The following is a 17316-nucleotide window of genomic DNA, read 5'->3' as shown; positions in this document are numbered from 1 at the left end:
ATATTGGATGTTGATGAATGTAACATGCCACGTGTTTGTGAAAATGCCTCTATAAGTGATAATCCTCATAATTGTGATGCTATGTTACATGAATCTTTGGGTGTTGTTGATATTCCTAACATCAAACTCTTGAAGAAAAATTCTAAGAAGTTTCAAAAGAATTTGAGCAAGTTATTTTGTGAAAAATGATGATTTGATTGCTAAGCTCAATGAATCCAATAAATTGGTTGAGAAATATAAGAAACTTGCTGGAAATTCTCTTGAAAAGCTGAAAAAGTTTGAATGTTTGAATATGGTCTTGGATGCTAAACTTGTTTTGTCTAACAAACTTTTTAATGAGCTAAAATGTGAAAATGAATCTCTTAAGATACATGTCAAGTGTTTAATTGCTGAATCTACTATTAAAAAGGATGAAAATATTTGTTGCAACCATGTTGTGGTACCCGATTTTGTGCCTATTGTGTATTCTATCTCAAAGGACAAATTGGTGTACATTAGTCCACATAAAAGAAATCAGAAGGTGGAGAAAAAGGTTGTTAAGTCAAAGCCTCCGTTTAGGTCTCAACCTAAGGTTTTGGATGGATCTAAGTTTGCTCCAACTTGTCACAATTGTGGTGTGATTGGTCATATAAAACCTCAATGTCATAAGTTAAAGAGAGAGCAAAACTATATTGTTAAATCCCTTCCTAAAAAGCCTAATGAACCTAAACACATTGTATGTCACCATTGTGGTGCCTTTGGTCATTTAAGACCTCAATGCTCCAAGTTTCATGCTCTTAAAAGAATCAAAGAAAAGAGAAACTTGAGCTTCTTGAAAGCTGTGCTAAAAAGGGTAAACCAGTTTTGAGTGAAAATAGCATGTTGTTAAAGAAAGTGTTTAATGCTCTTAACTCCTTGTCTATGTGCATCTCCAGTTCTCATTCTTCTAGCCCTTATCTCACTTCTCATTAGACACTCATTCCAAACAATCATTGTGTTTGGATGAGGAAGGGTTCCTATAGTTGAGCTTTTGCTCTTTTGGTCCTTGATCTAATTCTTTCGATATTTGTAGGATCCTTCATGCATTAAATGTCATGTCTTTATGCATTCTATGCATCTTGCATTTACTTGTATGCATTTCTTTTGTCTTTTATCTTACTTTTATGTTTTAGTTTTGTGTGAGTAAAAAATCCAAAACTTCATAAAAAGTGAAAAATTCAAAAAAATTGATCGTATATGTTTGAGCACATATCTCATGTGAGTTTCACCTAGTACCTTCGTACTAATGACATAATGCATTTACAAGCTTAGCTTGTTATGTATGCACTTATATCGTTGTGGGAAAAATCTTGACATCTATGTGTGATTGTTGTAAATCGATCTTCAAGTTTGTCATGAATAATTAGTCAATAGTCTTATTGGTTTTGATACATGCTTAGACTTATGCCTATATCTTCCCACTCTTTTATTTTATTTTATTTTATTTTGCTTAAAGAGCTCAACCAATGTAAATCTCAAAATGAAAATAAATATTGAGCTGCAAAAGCCGTCGCACATACTAGTATATGACTAGGATAAAGGGAAAGCGACTTTTATGAAAATGTATGGTGCCTAAAAGCCAAAGGCTTGTTCATCAAATTGAAATATCAAAAATTTCAGTTATCGATCTCAAAAAGAGATATAAAAAATGACCAAATGTTATGAATTGTAAAGAAGCCAAATGAAAAGCTTCAAAGATATGTAATCATTTTCTTGTGGGAGGTCATATGTTCATTTCTATAATTGAGATAAACCACTTGACTTAGTACTAGTTGTGTATGACTTGATTGAATTGATCATTGAAATTTCATTCTAGACTAAGGACTATTCCACATTTGATACACACACACAACACACATGCCTAATGTTCAATGAATGCCTTACTTATTTTTTCGATTGTACTTGTTTAAATGTGATATGTGTGTGCTCAAATATATATGGATCAATCCAAAAAGATTTTTGATCATTTTATACGTATTTGGATGTGAGTTTTATCACTTTTTGTGTTCATGTTTAGTGCTTACTTTGTATTTCATTGTTTAAACATGTTCTGTGTTGAAAAACAGGTGTCAGAATTTTTGGCTACTCGTTCTGGCTACTCTCACAAGTAGCGAGTTTTGGCTACTCGTTTTGGCAACTTGCCCAGTTGCGAAACCCTAGTCGTGAGTTCATCTAGAAGCTTTCGCGACTCACTCGTGACTCGTGAAAATTTTCGCAACTCATCTCGCGACTCGCCAGTCGTGAAATGCCTAGAAACAGCTTTTTAAAGTGTTTTTCATGGGAAACCTGTTTTAAACCTCTCACATCCTCTCTAAAACCCCTCTTTCAATATTTTCACATCAAAACTCAATCAATTTGAATAGTTTTTTCATTCCATTAACATCTCTAAGATAATTTTTAAACTCCTTTTATTGATTGGATCCTTAGATTATGTTTTGGAGAGTTTTGTGTTCTTGGTTGGGATTTTCATCATAGGGGTTAGGAAAAATTAATTTTTGTCAAATTTTTGTATGGGATTGGTTTCTTCTGATGATTTGCTATGGATGTTGGCCCCTTGTGGCAAAAAGAACATATATTAAGGGTGGATTTTATGATGTTCATACATTGTTTTACATTGTTGTTCATAGTGTGCACGCTAGCTGTTTGATAAAATGCCTCTTAGGCATTTTCTCACTTGTTTGGACTCCGAATGAATATCAAACTTTGGGGTTTCTCATATTTCCTCACTAGGATTTTGTTTGGTTCATTGGTTGTGTATTTAACACACCTTGCCCCACATGTGCATTTTCAATACTTTGGTCATGCATTGCACATAGCCACCTCTTGCACACACCTTTGCTACATTTGTCATGCATTGTTCTATACCTTGTTTCTTCATCTTAGCATGTCATGTTTATCTTATTCTTTGTAGCATTTTGTTTTGCCTTTTGTTTGAGCTTCGTTTCTCATTCATCTTGCACCTCTCATGCATCATTCTCCTTATTCATACCTTCATCTCTTGTCCTCATTTCTCCTTAACCTTTTATCTATTTGTGTCAAAAAGGGGGAGAGTATACTCTAGAGTAGTATACTGGAGAGTTTTGTCATTTCTATATGATTCTTGTGCACATTCTTAGGAAGAGAAATTCTATTTCTTGTGCACATTTGTAGGGGAGAAATTTTCCATAGGGGAGATGCATATATCAAGGGGTAGAAGACATTGTGTTAATAAGAAAACTTTGTTTTAATTGTGTTTCTCTATGTTTGTTTTCTTGGTCGCTTTATGGTGCTTTGAGTTATGTTTAGTATTTATGCTTTATTGTTCTCATTGCATCGTGTTTGTGTGTTGGACATGCATACATCCTTATGTTATTGTGCTTTATTAATTGCATGTTCGAATGATCATTTGCTTTGCTATGTGATCATTGTAGTCATTTCTATATGACTGTTTTGGTGTATGATCAAGTTGCTCACATGTTTCACATCATGTTTACTTGATCGCAATTTACTTGTTACATTATACTTGTTCTTTTATTACTTGCTTTACCTTAAGGGCTAATATGTTTTGTGTAAGTGTTTCAGGTTACAAGTATATATGTTCCAAGTTCATCACAGCTCCTATGATTCATGATAGGGGGAGTGATATGAGAAAGAGAGAAAGAGCTTTGTGTCATGTTAACTATGTTTTTGCTTTACTCATAGTTCATGATTATGTTTAGCTGTTTAAACTATACTTTATCGTGTACCTTTGCTTTGTAGCTTAGTACTTTTAGTTAATGTTATGCATTTTCTTTAGTACTTCTCTCTTGTGCCCTTATTGGATTTTATATCTTTAATGCAACTACCTTGTGTTCTTGTATCGGTTGAGTGTTGGAAATGCAAATGATTCTTTGCATTGAGCTTATTAGCTTGCATGTTCGGTGCTCATTCCTTGTGTGAATGTTCATTGTGATCACTGTTTATAGTGATTGTTCTTGTTCTTGTTTGGTCAAGTCATGCTTTATTGCTTTAATCTTTTCTACTTGATCGCATTGTGCTTACTCCATATGCATTTCAAGATTTCTACTTACAATGATCATCTTATGTTATTGTTTTTAGAAAAACAAAAAAAACAAAAACAAAAAAAACTTGTTCGTATGGTTCAAGAGCTTCACAGTTTCTAGAGTTAGGTGTAAGTGAGTTTTGGCAACTGTTCCCAACTCACTTGCTAAGTCTAAAGTCTGTTTTAGGGTTTTGTCACGGAATAGCCAAAGGGGGAGATTGTAAGGTTGAATTTATATAATCATGTGTTGGCTTTGTTTTGTGCAAAATTTTCTTGTATTTTAGCAATTAGATAACATGTATTTAGGTGAAAATTATGTAAGGGTAGTGTGTGAGAAAGTGTGAAGAAACCTCAAATGTGTGCACTGAAGAAGGGTCATGACAGCTGGAGCACTACAGGACAAAACTTCCAGTCTGGCCAGACAGTTAGCTCACGACTCAAACTCGCAACTTATTCCAATTGCGAGGTTAAGTTTCCAGAATGCCCTGTTTGGATAAAACCTGACGTTTCACATTCCTTATACACTCTACTATAAATACCCTTATACCCACAAAATGTAGAGAGCTTCCAGAGAGAATTTTGAGAGAAAAACCCTAGAGAAAAACAAGATGGACTCATCCACAATCTTCATCCTTTGATTCTCCAAATTCCTCTACTCTCACCCTCTCCATTCTCATATCCTTGAGAGGTATATTTAGCCAAATCCTTATCTCACCATACTCATATCAGTGAGGAGGTATTTTGGTGCTTGGGAAGCAATTTAGAAGGGACCAATTCATTTTGGTTGATGCAATGGGCGATTGCAGGATTCGGTAAGCTAGAGAAGACAAGGTTTGACGTAACCCTGTTGGAGCATAAAGCTTGGAGGGCTTAGGTGCATTGGGTAGATTAGGCTTGGAGGGTCTTCTGCTATTCATGAATCCCAACTTTATTCTCTACTGGATTATTGACCGCTTGGAGGGCGGCAAAAAGGTTTTTCGCCGTGTTTTTCGTTTCCTCTTCGATAACATATCGTCATGTTATCTTTGTATTTGCATCCTTCTTCCCTTTCTTTTTACCTTTTAATTACTGTTGTGTTCGTGATTAAATATGGTTTAGAGTGTGTTACCAATTTGGTTATAGCTTATATTTCATTTTCCGCACATATATTGTTTGATTATAAGTTTGTGTTGGCAATTTTAATTTTGGAGGTCTAAATGTTCATAGGTATTTTACACACTATTTGAACTTTCAATATCTCTTATTGGGCTTGGTCTCCTACATCACCCCTTACAATATATATGTGTGTGTGTGTGTGTGTGTGTGTGTAAATTGCAAATTACACCTCTAATGTTTAGTATTGTTTGGATTTTACAGCATGAAATTTCAGAACTTAGATTTTATCTTTTAAAGTTTGGGGGTGTTTGGATTTTACATTTTAACATTTCAAAATTTGGATTTTACCTCCTAAATTTTGAGAGTGTATAGAATATACTCCCTAAACTTTGGGTGTGTTTGGATTTTACACCATAAAATTTTAGAATTTGGTAGGTATAAAACTCAAACCTCCCCAAACTTTAGAGGGTACAATCAAAGTTTTGAAACATCATGATGTAAAATCCAAACATCCCTAAACTTTAGGGGATAAACTCCAAACTCTAAAACTTTATGGTGTAAAATTCAAACACCCCCAAATTTTAGGGTGGTAATTTGTAATTTACTCATATATATAATTAAAGTTAATCTATTTGATATTTAAATTCTTCGTAGAATCTTGGTATATCATAGTATATGCCTAGCTAATGATAGAATATATAGTTTATAGAGCAAGATGTAGGTACAGTACTTAGGTGCTGTTCCTTAGGTTCATTTTTTAAGATTCTGCCATGTGGATTTTTTTTCATAGGAAGCAAGTGTATTTTTTAGTTAAGTAGTTACATGACTGAATCTTAAGAGGGAAATCTAAGGAACAACATTTAAGGTACTGTACATAAGTTTTTTCTTAGTTTATATACCAAAAAAATCATAATAAATATCAATTAAGTTATAATTATTAATAATTATTGTAGGGATAAAAGGCCCGAAGTGCATTTTTTTGGGCCATGGGCTTTGTCCGAAGTTGCTCACTTGTTCGAGGACAGATTAATAGCGATAAAGAAGTCAGACCTAGAGATCCACAAGCAAATTGTGACAGAAGAAACTAAGGGAGGTAATCCAAGGAAGGGTGTCTCCTCGGCTAAGTGAAGTAAGGATCAGATAGGCACAGAGGGCAAACCCAGTTATGAAATATCTAAGAGAAAGCTGCTACCACCGCATTGAATACTCTGTATCCAAATCTCTAGCGCATTAATAAGGAAGTGATATCTGAACAGTGATTTTCAGCCTTACAGCTATTACCTAAAGACTTCCGGAAGGAGCTGATGGGACAATTATCAACATTACCAGTCTAGACCTACATGTGGAGTGCAAAAATGAGAGAAGGAAGGAAGTATAAGAGGGAAGAAGGTCCTAGAGAAGAGGAATCGAGAAAAAGGTGGAAGAGAAAGGAAACACTGTAGACATAAGAACAACATCTGTAATTTATCCTTAAGAGAATGAAATATAAGAACCAATCTCCTCAGCTTAAGACGAAGGACAGTTTTCACTATTCAAATTGTTCCAGTTTCCTTTAATTGTGATTTTAGCCCAACGTTATTACTAGCAAAACTCATTAAAACTTAAATTTCTAGCCCACTCTCTAGAAATTCATTGTATTGGGCTTTTTGGGCCTATTTCCTTCTCATTTGTGGGCTTAAGTGCAAAACGTGACTTTACAATTGGCGCCGTTTGTGGGAAATTTTGTGTTTCAGTGAGTTTAACATCTAGTTATGTAAATTCAGGTTCACGCTGGGTAGAGTCCATGGGGTTCCAACGTCAAGATCACTTTCTCAATCTTGAAAGAGGTAGAGACCAGAAGGGAAATGTACATACCACCCATACTAGTAGGAGTCAGTCACGAAGTGGTAGCAGAGTCTCCTATGAGGAGAATGCCAGAGCCATGCAGATAGAGATTGATCATTTGAGGAGAAATTTGCGTCATGAACGATGGAAGCAAACTCCGTCCATTTCTGACTCTTCTTTTGATGAAGGTGGGGATGGCAGTTACAAGCCTAGGTCAAGAACTCCCCCTAATGAGTCTTTCTTATATGAGGATGGCAACCTTCATAACTGCAAGAATAGGAATTCGTCTTGCAAAGGCCTGGGAAATGATGCTATGAGCAAGGCACTGAATCAAATTTCTAAATCACCATTCACGCGAAGAATTGAAGGAGGAAAACTTCCTCGGCGTTTCACTCAACCAACATTCACCATGTTAATGGTCGAACTGACCCTGTGGAGAACATAAGCCATTTCAACCAGAGGATTGCTGTGTACTCCAAAAATGAGGCTTTAATGTGCAAAGTGTTCCCATCTAGTTTAGGGCTTGTCGCGATGAGATGGTTTGACGGCCTGGGATCAGGTTCTATTGGTTCCTTTTAGGAACTCACCCAGGCATTCGGATCTCACTTTATTACATGCAGTAGAGTCCCTCGGCCTTTGGATTCTTTATTGCCTATGACTATGTGAGAGGGTAAAACCTTAAAAACATACTCAAACAGGTACTGGGAGATGTTCAATGAGATTGATGGGGACTTTGATGATATGGCCATAAGAAATTTCAAGGTCAGCTTCCCTACCAAACATGGTCTAAGGGAATCATTAACAAGGAAACCAGTTAATAATGTGCGTCAGCTCATGGACTGCATCGATAAGTATAAACGGGTTGAAGAGGACCAGCAGTTAGGTAAAGGAAAGGCGAAGATGGTCTCTCAGGATAGGAGGGACTTCAGGTTGGATAAGTACAACGATAATCGTCCTCAGCAAGATTTTGCTAGGCAGACTGGGGCTGCTGCTGTGCCACAAGCAATCAACACGGTGTTCTGAGACCTAGTACATCAAATTCTAGAAAAGATCAAGAATGAGCCATACTTCAAATGGCCTATTAAGATGAGTGGAGACCCCATTAGACGCAATTAGAATCTTCATTGTCAATATCATCAGGAGAGAGGACACACCATTGAGGATTGCAGAACTCTGTGGAATCATTTGGAGCAATTGGTCAGAGATGGAAGGTTAAAACAGTTTTTATATCGACCCAATGGACAAGTAGACCACGCAGGGACTTAAGGGAACACTTCTTCAAGGCCTCCTTTGAGCATAATTAATGTCATTTTTGTCGCTCTCGGGAGAACGGGTTCATGTCCCTCTAGGGTAATGACTGTAGCTCGGCCGCTATTCGAGGACTCTAATCATGAGCCAAAGAAGGCTAAAGTTGCAATCCAACTGGCATTGAGTTTTTAGGAGAAGGATAAGTTTGGAACTATACAGCGACACGATGATGCTTTAGTGGTCACACTCAGGATAGGGGGTACGATGTGAGGCGTGTATTGGTTGATCAAGGTAGTGGGGTAGAGATTATGTATCCCGACTTGTATAAGGGGTTGGGGTTAAAACCAAAGGATTTGACTAGCTATGATTCATCCCTAGTAGGTTTTGATGGAAAGATGGTTATACTAATAGGGCAAGTCAAGTTACCAGTGAAAACGAGGTCAGAAGTTGTAGAAGTCAATTTCATAATGGTGGATGCATATTCTCCCTACATAGCCATAGTGGCAAGACCCTGACTTCATGCCATGGGGGTTGTCCCTTCCACTTTGCATTTGAAGGTGAAGTATCCATTTGGTGACCAAGTTAAGGAGCTGATTGGGAGCCAATCTACAGCTAGATAATGCTTAGTGGCTGCAATTAGACATCAAGCTAAGGGATAGTCCTCGGCATCAAATGAACAAAGTTTGTAGCAATCAAAGGAGTCGATGTTATCAGAGAGTCTAGTGGCGAAAACAGAATGTGAAGGTTTAGAAAGGGTTTTTATAAGTAAAGAGAGGTATTTTTACGTAGAAGTTCAACTGCCTCCTCAGGAGAGGGAAGAATTGATGAAATTCCTTAGGAAGAACATTGATGTGTTTGCTTGGAATGCTTATGAAGCCCCTAGGGTAGATCCAAGCTTCATTTGTCATCATTTAAATTTCAACCCCACCGTCGTACCAAGGAAGTAATCACCTCAGCGATCATCTAAAGAACATTCTGAGACTGTTAAGAAAGAAGAAATCAAGCTCAAGCAGGCAGGGGCTATCAAAGAAGTAGTTTATCCTTAATGGTTGGCCAATTCAGTGGTGGTTAAGAAGAAGAACGGAAAATGGCGGGTATGCGTAGACTTTACGGATTTGAATAAAGTGTGCCCCAAAGATCCTTTTTCCATGCCACGCATTGATTAATTGGTGGATGCCACAGTTGGGCATCCTCGGATGAGTTTTCTAGATGCTTTTCAAGGTTATCACCAAATACCTTTGGCTTTGGACGATCAAGAGAAAACAGTCTTCGTCACTCCTACAGGAAACTATCACTACAAAGTAACGTCTTTTGGTTTAAAGAATGAAGGGGCTGCCTACTAAAGGATGATGACCAGGATGTTCGAAATGCAACTAGGAAAAAGTATTGAAGTTTATGTAGATGATATGGTGGTGAAAAGTAAGATGGTGTCTGAGCACATAGGGAACCTTGGGAACATTTTCGAGATACTAAGAAAACATAAATTATGCCTAAATGCTTCCAAATGCTCTTTTGGCGTGAGGTCCGGTAAATTTCTGGGTTTTATGGTCACACATCGTGAAATTGAAGTCAATCTTGATTAAGTTAAGGCGATTAATAGCTTGCAGCCACCTTATAATCCTAAAGAAGTTCAGAAACTGACTGGAATGACGGCTGCCTTGAACCGATTCATCTCTCGGTCTGTAGACAGATGTAGGCCTTTCTTCCAGTTGCTGAATAAATGGAAGGGATTCGAATGGACTGAGGAGTATGCTTTGGCTTTTCAAAAGCTTAAAGAATATCTTTCTTAACCACCTGTTATGTCCAGGCCTGAGGTAAATGAGGTGTTGTTTGCTTACATTGCTATGGCTTCCCATGCCATTAGTTTGATGCTGATAAGGGTTGACAATGGTGTACAGAGGCTCGTTTATTATGTGAGTAAATCATATCATGAAGCTGAGATTCGTTACTTACCACTGGAAAAAGCCATTTTGGCAGTGGTGCATGCTACGCGTAAGCTTCCCCATTACTTCCAGTCACACACAATTATGGTCCTAACCTAATTCCCGCTTAGGTCTCTACTTCGGAGTGCTGATTATACAAAAAGGATTGCCAAGTGGGGAACAATTTTGAGGGCTTTTGATATCAAGTATATGCCAAGTGGGGAACAATTCTAAGCCCTCATTAGAAGAAAATACTAAGAAGTCAGACATGGATTAAAAATCAATTGGCATGATCTCCTTAAAGGAATCTCTATCATGGAAGGTGTACGTGAATGGCGCGGCAAATCAAAGAGGATCAAGTGTGGGGCTAGTTATAATATCTCCAGATAAGATCGTTATTGAGAAATCTTTGAGAATGGATTTCTCAGCTACGAATAATGAAGCCGAGTATGAAGCTCTACTAGTAGGAATGACATGGTTCAGAAGATGGGAAGGAAGACTGTAGAGATGTTCTCGGATTCAAGATTGGTTGTAGGCCAAGTGGAAAGGGAGCTGGAAGCCAGAGATCCGAGGATGCAGGAGTATTTAAGTCAGGTCAGACGTTTACAATCAAAGTTTGAGTCCTTCACCTTAATGCAAATTCCTAGAAGCAGAAATATTCATGCTGACTCTCTAGCCACCCTGACAACGTCCTCGGCACAGAGCTTACCTCAGGTCATTTTGGTGGAAGATTTGTTTAAGCCTACTAAGATGAATATGGATACACTCCGTGTTCATCAGATTAGGGTGGGTCCTAGCTGGATGGACCCCATCGTACTGTACCTTAAAGAGAACATCTTACCTAAAGAAAATTTCGAGGCTGACAAAGTACGTAGAAAAGCTCATCGATTTTGGCTGTCTGAGGATCAAAAGTTATACAAATACTCTTTTTCTAGACCGTACTTGCTGTGTATGCACCCTGAAGCAACATAGCTACTTTTAGAGGAATTGCATGAAGGGATTTATGGAAATCACATGGGAGGTAGATCCTTATCTCATAGAGCCCTTACCCAAGGATACTGGTGGCCCAATATGCAGAATGAAGTACTAGAGTATGTGAAGAAATATGACCAGTGTCATAGGTATGCTCTCAACATTCATCAACTAGGGGGCGTCCTCAATCCTCTATCCAGCCCTTGGCCTTTTGCTCAATGGGGCTTGGATATTGTATGACCCTTCCCTAAGGCACAAGAGAATAAGAGATGGCTGCTGGTCAGCACAGATTATTTCACTAAATGGGTTGAAGCCGAGCCATTGTCAAATATCAGGGACTTCGACGCAAAAAGATTTGTTTGGAAAAACATTATCACCCAGTTTGAAATCCCTCATACCCTTATCTCAGATAATGGCCTTCAGTTTGATAGCAAGGCATTTAGAAGATATTGCTATGATCTACGCATTACGAACAGATATTCCACCTCGACTTATTCGCAAGGGAATGGACAGGTCGAGGCTGTTAAAAAGGTAATAGTAAATGGGCTCAAGAAAAGATTGGACAATGCTAAGGAAAAATAGGTGGAAGAACTGTCACACGTTCTTTGGACCTATAGGACTACACCTCGTAGGTCCACAGGGTAGACCACTTTTTACATGACTTATGGGGCCGAAGCAGTAATTCTTCTAGAAACTGGTTTCCCAAACCTTGAGGACGAGCTCTTTTACTTTGAGCAACAATGATGGGTTGTTAGAAATGAGTTTGGATTTGGTTGAAGAACGAAGAGAAAGTGTCATCGCTCAATTAGTATATTATCAACACAAGCTCAAACAGGGTTATGACTCGAACGTAAAGTTAAGACCACTGGTGCTAGGGGATTTGGTATTAAGGAAGGTTTTGGGTACTGCAAAAAATTTAGCTTGAGAAAAATTAGGGCCAAACTGGGAAGGGACATACCATATCACCTCAGTAGCTGGAATAAGAGCTTATTATCTTGAAGACCTAGATGAAAATGTTGTACCACGTCCCTGGAATGTAAATAACTTACGAATGTATTATTATTAATGAAAGTCTTTTCTATTATACATAGCCTATTACTTCATGTGTTACATTCATAATTTTTCTAAGTATCAAACAGAACCTTAGTTATGCCTGGTTCCTTGGACCACATACCTTGGGAAAATTGGTATCTCCCATTATTTTTCTAAGTGTTAAACAGAACCTTAGTTATGACTAGTTTCCTGGACCATCTACTTTGGGTAAATTAATACTTCAGATTAACTTTTCTAAGTATCAAATAGAACCTTAGCTATGCCTAGTTTCTCGGACCACATATCTTGGGAAAATTGATATCTTTCATTATTTTTCTAAGTATCAAATAGAATATTGACTATGATTGGCTTCTCGGACCACATACCTTGGAAAAATTGATATCTTCCATTATTTTTCTAAGTATCAAATAGAACATTGGCTATGTCTGGCTCCTCAGACCACATACTTTGGGAAAATTGATATCTTCTATTATTTTTCTAAGTATTAAACAAAACCTTGGCTATGCTCGGCTCCTCAGATAACATACCTTGGAGATTCCTACAATAGTGATTTGGGCAAATGGAAGTTCATGAGCATCACTTAAAGCATTTGTAAGTACATCAAATATATATGTTGCCTGGTCAATATCTGATTACTTCCTCAACATCTTTAGGCTTATAGGAAATGATGTGGATAGTTGCTCTGTTATGATGTATGGATTAAGAAGTTAAAAGTGTGTTTTACTAATGTTATTGACTTAGTAATTTTTGACTTAGTATTACCATTTGTGTAGATATCAAAGTAGGGCATATCTCATTGTCCTGATAAGTAAGTACTAAGTAAAACAGAAACTGTACAAGGAAAAGATATAAACATCATAAACATGAAAGAAAAACTTGTCATCTTCATTAATCTAAGCTTTGGGAAAAGGCAGTTTACATACAAAAGTCCATTTGTACAACTAAAAAAAAAGTAGTAAATAAAACCCTAAAAGCTAGTTTTTAGTTGGAGGAGGAGGATCTTTTTTCTTGCGCTTTTGAGGGACAGGATCATCTTTGGCCTTGGGGTCAGCCTTTTTTGATTTGGCCTTTGCCTCCTTCACTTTAGTTGCAGCATCAGGGATCTTGGCAACATCTTTGGCTTTGGGGTCAACTTCTTTGGATTTGACCTCTGCCTCTTTCACTTTAGCTACAGCATCAAGGACCTTGGTAGCCTCTTTGACCTTAGCAGCGTCCTTAGCCTCTGAGGAAGGCTTGACCTCCTTGCCCTTCCCTTTCTCCTTGTTCACCTCAGCCCCTTAGATTTGATCACTAGCTTAGCCGGGTCCCTTGGAAAACTCAGTGAGGGAAGGAATGGCTTGCGCAGTCAAGAGCTGCTCAGACGATTCGAGGGCAATAGCAGAAGAGGGTGTAGGGGCAGCTGGGACTTCTCAGATGTCAGGAGGGTAGTAAACACTCCCAGCCTGCCTCCACTTTGAGGATGCAAGGACCCCTGCAAGGTCGAGGGCCTTATCCCACGTCTCCTTGCAATAATCCATGCACACCTCGGCCAGTTCCTCAGCCAATCGAATCTCGGTTTCTTCCACCCCGAGGTTGTAAGATGCTTGCCTTGCGGTCTCCGCAGCTTCCTCGGCCACCCGAGCGGCAGTTTTGGCCTTCTCCAAATCAGCTTTGAGGTCCAGAACCCGCTGTTTTTGTGTGGCCAGATTTATTTCTTTAAGATAAAGCTGTTTGCGCTGATCTTCAGCCTGGTCCTAAGCACCCTTTAAGCTAGACTTCGCACTCTTTTGTGCCCTCTCCTTAATGATCAGTTTGTTGGTCAGCTCTTGGTTCTCCTGCTTTGCGGCTCCCAAGGCCTTAGTAGTCTGAGTGTGGAGTTGGGCCTCAGCTTGGGTTTCCTTCCGAGCATCCTTGACCCACTCCTCGACTATAAAAACTTCTTGGATGGCCTACATGAAAATGGCAGAGAAATCCCATGAAGGAGAAAGCGGGTAAGAAAATAAAGAATGAAAAGAACACCCTAGCATTTGTCCGATAGATACGATAAGTAAAGTTTGCCATGGCGAGATCCCTCTTTAGCAACATGAAGAGGTCTGCTACCTCATGTGTTTCAGAGCATCCATGTCTTTTGCCAAGAGGATGGGCTGTTCTAGAGCTTAAGCAATGTAGGTAGAGTGCCCTCTCTGGAATTCTCTAATGAAGGAATTCCATGGAATAGCAGCGCCCTCCAATTCCAATTAAGGAGCCCAAACGCGTTGTTGTCGCACCTCGACTCCAAATGGGTCCTCCCTATTATCCATAGGAGAGACCCATTTATCCTTGGCCATCTTTTGTTGCTTGGCCTCTTTTTGAAGGACCGTCTCACCCTCCTCCATTTCCTGCTCCTTCCTTTTCTTCTTCAAATTGGCTATGGGAAGCAGGCCAGTTGTGGTTGTCGAAGGGGGAGGGTGAGGGGGAAAGGTGAGTGACAGTTGGGGTTTAAGGGCCTCTTTGGATGATGACCCCTTGTGCCTCGCAGCCATGATATCCTTTAAGCCTTTTCTCTAATTTAGAGCCATAGATCCTTCCTCCTCAAATTCATTGTCCACCTCAGCGATTATCAGTGGAGGGAAACGAGCTGCTGATCTATCAAGCTCACTCTCGAAATCCGAGAGTCCGATGGGATTAACTTGCTCCTTTTCTTCTTTCTCGAGTTGGAATTGATCTATTTCCTCCTCGAGAGAAAGGCGTGAAGAAGTAGATTCTTCCCTTAGAGCCACTACTTCAGGGCGTGCGAGAGGGGGAGGTAACTCGTTAGGCACATCCTCTCGGGCAAGAATCCAAGTTTGGAGACATCTATCCTTTGACGCCTAGGGTAGCCTGCTGTAATTGCGTGACCCACGTCTTGGAAAACGTCAGATATCGGCTCGAAGCCCAAGATGAAGTGGACCGCCCTTAGCTGCCCGTCCTCACTCACGAACACCTCAGACCTTAAGACCCTGTTGAGGTCTTTGATGCTAACCAGGCTTAAACAAGGCGCTACGTGTTGTTTGTCTGCAAAAACATCTGAGGAGCAAATCACGATCAGACCAATAAAGTCCTTCATCAAAAGGAAATGAATGTAAAACAAAAAATGAACGACAAAGCTAAGAGAATTAAATCTCGTGCCAAGGGACCTAATCCTATGGTACCCCACCTAGCTTTCCCTCCCAAATTGGGTAGTGAAGACCGTCGTGCCACTTCTCGGAGGCAATTAGGTAGTCGTCTTTCATGCCCTTGTTGGACTTGGGAAGACACGATATAAGCCTAACAATGCTGGACCTAGACTTGAGGTAATACCCCGAGTCAGTGAGCGAGTGACACTCGTACATATGAACAACGTCGTAACATGTGAGTCCCAAACCCATCTGCTCATTGAGAGCATCGACACTACCTAAAATTCTAAATACATTGGGCGCACATTGATGAGGGCACAACCTATGGTTGTATAGGTAGTCTTGAGTTACACTCCCCATGGGAAGCGTCATTCCTCCTTCTATGAAAGCGATCATAGGAATAACGACCTCCCCTTCCTGCCTATTAGTAACTATCTAATCTGGGGCACAATATCTCAAAGCAACTCCCTGTGGGATGTGGTATTTGGCTCTAAAGCCTTCCATACTAGCGGGAGTGTCTACTAGGTCTTTGAATCTACCCATTTGAACAAATTAAAAACAAAGATTTTGAAAAAGGGTTAAAGGTTAGGAGGCCGAGAAGAGTGGCCGAGGAGAAAAGAACCTAGGAGAGTGAAAACTTACGAGAAAAAGAACAAGTGACACTTTAGGAACTTCTTAAGAGTTAGGAAAGTGGAGGATTTTTGGAAGTAGGAGAATTCGAAAATTCTTAAGGGCTAACCAATTTGTAAAGTAAAGGAAAAGTTGTGATCTCCTAGGCATTTTATATGAGAGGCGGGATTGAGTGGAAGTTATCCCGCTCAAAATTCAAGAAGAAATTCTAACTGTAGGATTTACATCCCACCGTAGAATGCGGAAGACAGAGCGCCGCCTGGAGCATTTAATGAGGCATCATGGGTTTCAAAGCATCAGAAATAGTTACAAAACGTAGGAAACGACACTCTTACGTGCGGAGGTTGAGGAAGCGTGTCGAAGCCGTTGCACTAGATCAAAACCCCAATTTTCTCCTCGGATAGGAGAGAAAAATGGAGTTTTGAGGGGCTATTGTAGGGATAAAAGACCCAAAGTACATTTTTTTTGGGCCATGGGCTTTGTCCGAGATTGTTCACTTATCTGAGAACAGATTAATAGTGATGAAGATGTCAAACCTAGAGATCCACAAGCAAATTGTGACAGAAGAAGCTAAGGGAGGTAATCCGAGGATGGTTGTCTCCTCGGCTAAGCGAAGTAAGGATCAGATGGTACGTCATGTTGTCTAGAATAATCTTCTAAAAGGTCTTGTTGATGAAGATATGTTTCACAGGGGCACAAAGAGCATGAACAGTTATAAAATATCTAAGAAAAAGCTACTACCACCGCATTGAATGCTCTGTATCCAAATCTCTAGCCGCATTAATAAGGAAGAAATATCTGAACAGTGATTTTCAACCTTACAGCTATTACCTAAAGACTTCCGAAAGGTGCTGATGGGACAAGTATCAACATTAGCAGTCTAGACCTATACGTGGAGTGCGAAAATGAGAGGGGAAGGAAGTAGAAGAGGGAAGAAGGTCCCGGAGAAGAAGGATCGAGAAAATGGAGGAAGAGAAAGGAAATACTGTAGACATAAAAACAACATCCTTAAGAGAGTGAAATATAAGAACCAATCTCCTCGGCTTAAGACCGAGGACAGTTTTCACTATTCAAATTGTTCCAGTTTCCTCCTATTGTGATTTCAGCCCAATGTTATTACTAGCAAAACTCATTAAAACCTAAATTTCTAGCCTACTCTCTAGAAATTTATTATATTGGGTTCTTTGGGCCTATTCCCTTCCCATTTGTGGGCTTAGGTGCAAAACGTGACCTTACAATTATCATAATTAGCAAATTTCATATTTAGTCAAAAAATAAAAGAGTATATTATGTTATAATCTTTTATGGCATTGTACAAGTTACTGACTAGTTGAATGTAGTACTTGTTAAGAACTTTTATACAGGAAATTCTTGTCATGAACTTTTGAAAATTTCTGGCTAACGCTTCACTAGATCCGTG

The sequence above is a fragment of the Castanea sativa genome, chromosome 12, assembly GCF_040712315.1.
Source record: "Castanea sativa cultivar Marrone di Chiusa Pesio chromosome 12, ASM4071231v1".
NCBI lineage: Eukaryota > Viridiplantae > Streptophyta > Magnoliopsida > Fagales > Fagaceae > Castanea > Castanea sativa.
This window is presented reverse-complemented; position numbering follows the sequence as displayed.